Here is a 9682-nt window from a genome sequence, read left to right as displayed (position 1 = left end):
CTGCGTTTCTTCAAATCCCTTGTGGTTTAGTTCAGTCCACTGAAGTGGCTCAGATTGATTAGTTTTAAGCAGAGTATATAAGGGTTGAGCAATAGCAGAGAAATTAGGGATCTAATTCCAGTAAAATCTGAGTAACTGTTGTTTCGTTTGGGAAACGGGGAAGGAAAAAAATGGTTTTTTGTTTTTCTTTTTTTTTCTGGATCTAGGAGAAGCTTTTGGTTACTAATGACATGTCCCAAATATTTGACTTGTGGCATCTTAAACTATAGTTTTTTTCTTGGATATCTTATGTCTATTTATGGCCAATTGCATTAGTAAATGGATACTGTTGGTTTCTCAAGCTTCTTCTGAAGGGGAACAAAGAAGTAAGTCACCCTCCTGTTGCAACAAAGTAAAGTCTTTGGGAAAGATTACATCAGCTATGACAGCTTTTAAAATATGAGAAAAACAAATAGAGCTTTCAGTGTAAGACTTGTGGCATGACTGTCCAAGTATATTGTTTTTCCCAAGTGAAAACAAATAAAAATTGGCTTTCTAGGATCCATTGGTATACTGCAAAACATACTACAGAGAGCCATTACTGTTACTATTGAGGGAAAGAGCAGAGTGTAAAGTCTGAGGATTTGGCACAACTGGGTGCCAAGGTATAACCACTATTTATTGCTCTTCGTTCCTGCATGAATCTCTGTCTTCCTCCTTGAGGTTTTTGTATGGGATGAATTGGGATGTTACAAGGGCTAGTGCATGGAATAATTAAACCCTTATTTAATATTCTTTGATTGTGGGTTTAATCCCTTTAATGGCTTTAGCATTCAATGGGTATTGCTTAATATTGGGAAGGGGCTTAGGAGAGTCGATCTGAATTGTTATAAAAGGAGCACAGTGTGTGTGTCCAATGTCAGTAGAACATTTAGACCAAAGGATTTCGGGAACAGTGTCAAGAAGTAGACGCTGTGTAATTTGAATTATGGGAAAGACAGGTATTTGTATTGACCCATTTGTGGTAGATTCTTTTACACTTTGTTGATCTGTTATTTCTATAGATAGTTCTTGCTTTTGAGAGAAAAATATATGTTCCTTCCTGATAAGTCTCAAGAGGATCACATCCCAGTGAATGAACAGGAGCTGTTGGAATGAGTAGAATGAGTGCCCAGCAAAGGTCCCAATAAAAAGGGAATTAACAAGGATTTAAAAAGCATCAGAGGGGTATTGGAAACTCCCATCATTTGAAATGTACTCTGAGGAAGGGGGAAAGAGAGGCTGGTGTAGTTAAGAACTGATAGTGTTCCTCCTTTGTCTATAAGAGCTCATGGTACCTCATTCCCAATGGTTAAGATCTATTTCTCCTAAGGTGTTAATAGTAGTGGGAAATTTTCTTTTATCTTTGAAGCCTCCCTATTCTGTCATGTGAGCAAAAGGTGGAATTTTTTCTTGTTCTCCAATTTTCTGAAAGATAAAGTTGTCTTTAGGTGCTTTGGTCTGTATATGTCTTGAGTTTTAGGCAATCTTTCTTTCAATGCCCAGGCTTTTTGCAATAATGAAAAATTCCTTTAATAAGGATTGGGCCTTGATTTATTGCCTTCTAGGTAGTTATTTGGTGTAATTGAAAATTCATGATCTGTGCAGCCTGGACTGATCCATGGCTTGCAGGGTTTTCTGTTTTTCTGTCTGCCAGGTAGTGCAGGATAACAGAATGCAGGTAAGGAATTATTAATGCCATCTTGTTTTCTGGCTCTTTTGTAGTCTTTTTGTTCCATTCTTTCTCTTGCTGTGAATTGATGATTTTCTGTAGTGGTATGCTTTGATTCCCTTCTTTTTATCTTTAGTGTGCCTATTGTAGTTTTTTGCTTTGGGATTACCATGAGGCTTTATGTACCATTTTAAATTCATTCCCTTTTGGCGGGATATCTTGCTTAATTCTATTTCCACCTACCATGAATAGGCTACTAAGTAATATCTATTTAAATATATCCTTGTTCTCTGGTCCATTAAAAGTAAAATGTCTGGATCAAAGTACATGAATATTTCAGAGGTTTTAAATCTTTTTTTCTAATTTGCCATCCAGAAAGATTGTCTCAATCTGGACAAAGTCCCTGTTCCATGGTATTCCCAACAATTTGGCTATCATCATCCCTTTTAATTTTTGCTAAACGGATAGCTCTTCTTTCCCCTCACCTCCAAAGGTAAAATAAATAAAACCCCAATGATGTTTTAATTTCCTTAATTTGTTTTTTAAAATTTTTAAAGATTTTATTTTTAAGTAGTCTCTACACCCAATGAGGGGCTCGAACTTATAACCCTGAGATCAAAAGTTGGGTGTTGTACCAACTGAGACAGCCAGATGCCCCTTAATTTCCTTAATTTAAATTTAAATAAACATAGTTTCTTAAATTTATTGGCTATTTGTATTTCTTCTTTTTTTTGTATGTCCATTGGTGCTTCTTTCTATTTAAATGTTTGCTTTTTTCATATCAATTGTAAGAGCTACTTATATATTAAAGGTGTTAATCTTTTTCTTTCTCTCATACATGTCTTAAATATTTTTCTTGTATTATTATTTGGCTGCTACCTTTGTTTTTTCTTAATTGTATAGAAGTTTGAAAGTTTTACATAGTCATTGTAAGATGGTCTACCCAGGAGAATTGTGTTCTTGCCCACCAGTTAGAAGAAAAAATAATTAATTCAGTAAACAGTTCCAAAGAGTTGCAAAAGCAACAAGTCAAACATGGAGCAGTAAGGCAACCTGGAGATTACTAATGGTGGGAAGATCTTATGGGGAGGAGTGGTATTGAATGAATCCATGATTCTGGTGACATGCGGAGTTTTCCTTCAGGAGCTGGAATTGATAAGGAGGTGCACCTCGTACTAGAGATACTGCCTATAACACAGAAAGAGGGAAGAAATATTGGGGTTTCTTTCTCTAGACTCTTGAATTTCTTATTAGTGCCTCTCATTATCCAAATCTAGCCTGAAGCCACTTGAAAAGGAATCTGGGAAACAGAGTTTGGAGAAGGCATTTGATTGTGAAAAAAAAAATACACATGAGAAGTTGGGAAATGGATTGAGGGCAAACAGGCAAATGATCAGAAGAATCTCATACTTCAATTATTCTCTTTATGCTTTCTAGATTTGGTGTTTTGGTAATAAAGTTCTTTCTCAAGATTTCTTCTTGTTCTACTTGTATTCAGTTGTGGTTCTTACTTATTTTGTTCATACATATTTTGATATAAGAAGTAAATAAAAATCCAACCTTATTTCTAAATGACAGGCTCGTTTTCCCATCACCATCATTTCTCCATTGATTTAAAATTACACCTTTAACATATTCTGAAATTTTAAAGCAATTCGGGTTTACTTCTGTACTTTTATTTAGTTCCATATATCTCCTTGTATATTTTGACAGTCCGCCATGTTGCCTTGTGTTCTAAAGTTGGTGGCTTCCAGACGATTCTTAGGATAATTTTGTATAATTAGGAGAGAATATGAGAATTAGAAGAATTGGAAATGCTTTAGGTATATATATTAAGTACCCAACTGACACTCTTCTTCCTACTTATGCTTTATGAATCGACCACAGAAAAGCATATGAAAGTTTAAAGACCTATATAGCAAAACCACCATGTTGCTACCCCTTACTTAGGTTTAATGGTCACTGGTCACAGTCCTAGAGAACCACCAGTATAGACTGGGGAAGAAAGGCAGGGGCCTAGGGTGAAACATTCACAAGAAAAACCTGGAATTGATAGATTATTTGACATCTAGAAAATTTTGCATCTGAATTAGTGATAAAAAATATTACTCAAAGAAAAGAAAACCAAGGCGATTATTAACCCTAAAGAAAGGAAAATTTTGTGGAAGAAAGAAAACATTGTTGTAGTACCTTATGTGTTTTTCCTATGAACACAATTTATACAGTCATAATGTTAACAGTGAATATTGATCAACTTATAATTCTAATATAGCTGTATTGAAAGGGTGAGGAGATGTGAAGAATTAAGTGTGGAAATTCTCATATTTCAATGTATGAATTTAATAATTTTTAAAACTAAAAAATCAACAAAGAGTGGTGTGCCTGGGTGGCTCAGTTGGTTGGGTGTCTGCCTTTGGCTCAGGTCACAAACTCCAGGTCCTGGGATTGAGCCCTGCATCGGGCCCCTGCTTAGTGAAGAGTTTGCTTCTCCCTGTCCCTCTGTCTCTCCCCCCCTACTTGTGTGAGTTCTGTCTCTGTCAAACAAATAAATAAAATCTTTAAAAAAAATCAACAAATAGCAATGTAAGCATATGATTTAAAAATACAGACACGTATAATGAAAGGACAGATAAAAGATTTGAAAGTGGTTGTGGGGATTGATATTTCTTCATTAAAATCTTTGAAGTTTTGGGGATAAAGTGATCTTGAATAAGTATATGAAATATTTAATGAATACTTATAATTAAGAACAAGAATTAGCTTGCTCAATATGCCACAGTTAATAAGTGACAGAACCTGGATTAAGACATAAGGAAGGGTTGAGAGAACTAGAGCAGAGTAAAAACCAGTCAGTAACCTAGATCTGGAAGGGGAACTTCTTCAACTTGATGAAGAACATTTCTGAAAAAGCTATAGCTAAGGTCCACTTCAGAATGGCAGCATGAGACAATCCATGGCCCAGCTCCTCAACAGGACAGCATACGTGGTGAAAATCATATATTAAAAAACATGATTTAAAAATCTTTGGGAAGTGGGGGCGGCTGTGCTAGTGCTCTGGCAGTGTCAGGCCATGGAGCTGGTGCTGCACTCTACCATGTGGTTGGGGTCACTGGACTGCACAGCAGTGAGTAGGACTGGCTAAGGGTCCCCCATGGGCCTGGAGCTCCTCTGGATGAGCTGGTGGGCAAGTACCCCAAGTACAACAAGGAGGAGGAAAAGAACAGCTACTGGAGCCGCAAGAACCTCTGTGTGCTTCCAAACAGGCTTGCAGCCAGTGTGGGGGCATGTTCACCTCTGGCTTTCTCTCCGGGCCCCCTGCAAATGCAGCGGAGCCTGCACTGTGATGAGGCTTACCGTGAGGTAAGGTATGGCAACATGGGGCTGCCTGATATTGACAGCAAGATGCTGATGGGCTACAACATGGTGCTCAATTGCTACTTTGCTCTACACACCTGTGCTCATCAGTGGCCATGAAAGGCTTATGGTTTGGGCTCTGTGCCCATATTAAGCTGTGAAAACTGAAGTGTGTGGGCACAGGCCTGAGACCACCAGGAAATCCATATCTCTGTTACTCCATCTTAGGGCCCCTGATTCCAAGGTCAGGGATTGCTGCCCACCTCACACCTCTTCATGAGCTGGGACCTGGAGCTGTGGCCACTCTGGCTTCAGGCCATAGCATTCTGGGTAGGCTTATAGTGCCAGCAACCCTCCCACTGACCACAGGTTTTTTGGCACCAAGTGGATGATGTTCCTGGCTGTGGGCTTTTATGCTTTCTAAAAAAAAGAAAAAGAAAAAGAAAAGAAAAAAATCTCTGGAGATCGTGTTAAGGTCATGCAGCAAATGAAACATTCATTCAAGAAAATATATTAAAATTTGATAAGAACAGTGAGAATCTACAGCATTTGAATCATAACTTCCTCTCTGCCGGTGCCTTCCCAGCTCGTTATGACTAAAGGTCCACACTACTCAGGTGCAGCCGAGAGCACAAAACTCCCTCCCTACATCCCCTCTACCTCCTAGTAGTTGACTGTGTTACCTCCCAGGAGGGCCTTGCCTACAGCTTTTCTCACCTCCTTCCAGCTATGTGTTGTGGAAGTTAAATTCTAGGTGACTGTGATCAAGAGTTTGTGGATCCCTTCTACCCAGCCCACACTCATAAGGTAGAGACTCTACCTTAAGCATGACACAACAGAAATACCAGGACCTGATCACCCTTGTGCCCAGCCCATTTGTAAGGCAGTTGTTCCAGACCAGAAGGGGCAAGCTGAGATCAGAGGCTGTACCTACCCAGTGACATACTTAGCAGGGGTATCATATGGACAGAAGAGGGTCACTATCACTGCTCCCCTGTCTGAGAGTTGAGTCTCAGAGATTTTACCCAAAAGGGAAGAAAGGCCTTAAGAACAGAGACCTCCAAAGGTATCCCTTAAAGAAAGTGGCTTTATTGGCAAAAGGAGATTAGAAGGATATTGGTGGAACCATTGGTGAAACATCCAGCTGGTTTGCCTAGAAAAATTCAGGATGGGAGAAAGCAGGGAGGAGCTTGCCTCGAGTTAGAAAGAGCTTCAGACATTATCTTCAAAAACCATGCTTCAAAGGGGCCCAAATTCTTATGAATGTGGAACAACTCATTCCCCAAGGCATTCAAAAAAAAAAAAAGAGAGAGCTCATGCTATTGCTGGGAGGGAATGGGGCCTAATGGCTGGATATGATCAAAGAAAGAGATAAGAGGACCTCTGATAAAACCATGGTCATCCCAAGTGACTGTGTGCATGCTGCATCCTCTGGAGAGCATCAGAGGCTTTACACTGCAGAGGAAATGGACTTCACACACACACACACACACACACACACACACACACACACACACACACACGCACACTATCTACCCAGTCACTAAACAAATAAACAAGGATATAACAGGATCCAAGGATGAATGAGTATCCAGAGTTTTTGAGTATATTATCTTAAATGCCCAGTTCTCAACAACAACAACAACAAAGTCATGAGATAGGCAAAATGTGTAACCCATACACATTATTAGCAGACATTACAAACTGCCTGTGAGAGCAATGATATATTGGATTCAATAGAAAAAACTTAAAAATAATCATAATATGTTCACAGAACTAAAGGAAACCAGGATTAAATAAGTAAAGGAAGGACTGATTGCAATGTTATTTGATATAAAGACTATCAAAGAAAAAGTACAAAAAACAATTAAATGGAAATTCTGTAATTGAAAAGTATAACTGAAATAAAAATAATCACTGCAGAAGCTCAACTATAGATTTAAACTGACAGAAGGAAGAGTCAGTGAATTTGAAGTTATATCAACAGAGAGTATGCAATCCAAAGGATGAAGGAAAAAAGAGAATGAAGAGAAATGCACAGAACCTCAGAGAAATAAAAACAACCACTAAGTGCTTCAGCATGTGCATTTGGGAGTACCAGGAAAACATAATTCAGATAAAAGACTTGTATAAAAAGATCCAAGTTGTTTGTTGATAAAAAATGAACAAAAAGCACACAAACAATCCAATAAAAATTGGGCAAAAGGTCTGAAAAAGCATTTTACCAAAGAAAAAAATACAGATGGTAAATAAGCATATGAAAAGCTGTTCCACATTCTTTGCCATAGTGAAGTGCAAATGAAAATAATAATGGCATACATAAAATAATGGCTAAAATAAAAAAAAATTAAATAAATATCAGTTTCTGTGAAGAATATGGAATGACAGGAACACACCCACATATGCTCAGTCAGCCAGCTGTCGGGGCCTAGAAGCAGTGACATTGCAGAAACAACTAGGATACCTTTGGCCCAGATTTTTGTTCTTAATACCATTTTCCAGTCAAAGGAATTATATCTACTTGGATAAATAGCTGATTCAGTGACTAGGGCAGGAAATAAATATATAACATGACCCTGGAGCATCTTGTAATGTCAGAAAGTAAAAAAGAAGAAAAAAAAAAGCTAAACAACAAACAAAAACAAACCCACCCTGCATACACAGTGATGGGTGTATGTCAAAGGGACACAGGAGCCAATGGAAACAGCTCCCAGTGGCCAAAGCTAGAATGATTTGAGCAGCAAAATTAATAAAGTAGTATTTAATTATATCAAAGTATAAAATAGATATCCATGCTTCTATACTGATGTAAATACAGGATTGAATATATAAAAGAATGAGGTGAATAGACAAATCTTCCATGCAGAAGAATTCCAATTTATATAGATACTTTGCCCCAGGGAGATCGTACATTTCTTTCCTCTCTGTAAGTGTAGGCTGTGGATAGTGACTTCCTTACAAAGAACACAGTAAGAGAAGGTAAAGAAAGAGCAGCTTCACAATGGAGAAACCTGGCAAACACTACCTCAGTCAGGTGGTCAAGGTCAACATCAAGAGTTATAAGTTATGAGGATAGTATTTGCCACTGATAGCATGTAATGAAATGGCAATTTACCTTGGTGATCTTTCCCCTAAAAAGCTATCCTCCCCAGTCTAATCATGAGAAAAACATCAAAGGAATCCCAATTGAGGGACAATCTACAAAATGCCTGATTAGTAGTCTTCAAAACTTACCAAGGATATCAAAAACAAGGAATGTCTGAAAACCTATCACAGACACCTGATGACTAAAGGGATGTGATGGCTAAATATAAAGTGATATGCTGAATGGGATTCTGGATGGAAGGACAGTAGATTAAACTATGGAAATCTGAATCAAGTATGAATTTCACTTCAGAATGTATCAATATTGGCTCATTAATTATAACAAGGTACCATACTAATGTAGGATATTAATGACATGGCAAAATGAATGTGTCATGTATGGGAATTCTCTATACTATCTATATTATTTTCTATAAATCCAAAACTGTTTGAAAAAAATTAAAAAATTAGTAAGTCTTTGAGGTAAAGTTCTTGTTTCTCAGAATGAAGCCAGAGAACACTTGGGGAAAACAACCACCAGTTTTCTGCTTCCAATGATAATAATTGATTCAAATAATTATTGTCATCGGATACTAAGACTGTTGATGAAAAATTATTAGGGAACAAGAAATTCACATGGTGTCTAAGTACCACCCTACAGATTAAATTTTAATAGCAAGGAAATAAGTTATCTGTATCGTAGGAAGAGCTGATGGTACCACCTTAATGTAGTACCAGTGAATGGCATCAGTCAACAAGACAAGCTAATGTGATTGGCCTCATGATGGGAGAAGAAAAACAGCACACCAATGATTGCTGAATTATTTAATTTAATGTAATCATGAGGAAATATCACAAAAATAGAGATGGTGGGATATTTTACATGATGTCAGACAGAAATATTTAAAAATTTTAAATGTCATTAAAGAAAAAAAGCAATAAGTTTGCTCTAGATTACAGAAGATTAAAGAATGATAAAGCAAATAGTGGCCTTTAATTTAATTCTTGATGAAAAAATAAATTGCTATCAAAGATAATTTGGGGAGAACTGGGAAATATTTTTTTTTTTGCCTATTTTTAATTTATTTCTTTTAAGACCACCTCCTTGCAATTTCCAGAGAGAAAATACAAAACAGGAAACAGACTTCGTTTCAAATACATAAACTGTGCTGGAGTTTAAAGCGTTACTGATAACATTGTTACAGAAGAATGTCAGCTTACTCCAGGGCACTTCAGTATTCCTGAGGAATAAACATGATTTCTCTTTTCCTCCCACTGGGATGTTCTCAGGTGCAAGTCACTGCTCCTGCTCTTTGACGTATTTTCCGTGTAGAAGATATGGAGCCTGGAAATCATGCTGACAGTTGGAGTAGGCCATTCCCAATCCCATGCCAGAACCAAAGGCTAATGGCCACATACTTCTTGTAAAAAGGTAAGTGAGCAAACAAGTCCTAATCCAAAACCAGAGCCTATCTTCACGACCGCATCCACCATGCACCGGTCCCACTTCCTGCCGAGCTCTGAATCCGACATGTTCCCCACCCGCAGCTCCCG

General features: G+C 37.8%; 1 pseudogene; it reads right to left on the bottom strand.

Moving 5' to 3' along the window:
- Positions 1-9192: 9192 nt before the first annotated feature.
- LOC114221074 (MICOS complex subunit MIC10 pseudogene) lies at positions 9193-9682 on the bottom strand (annotated as a pseudogene).

The sequence above is a fragment of the Eumetopias jubatus genome, unplaced genomic scaffold (genome assembly GCF_037043125.1).
Source record: "Eumetopias jubatus isolate StellerSeaLion01/CBP00866 unplaced genomic scaffold, mEumJub1_p1.0 scaffold_1, whole genome shotgun sequence".
Classification (NCBI taxonomy): domain Eukaryota; kingdom Metazoa; phylum Chordata; class Mammalia; order Carnivora; family Otariidae; genus Eumetopias; species Eumetopias jubatus.
This window is presented reverse-complemented; position numbering and strand designations above follow the sequence as displayed.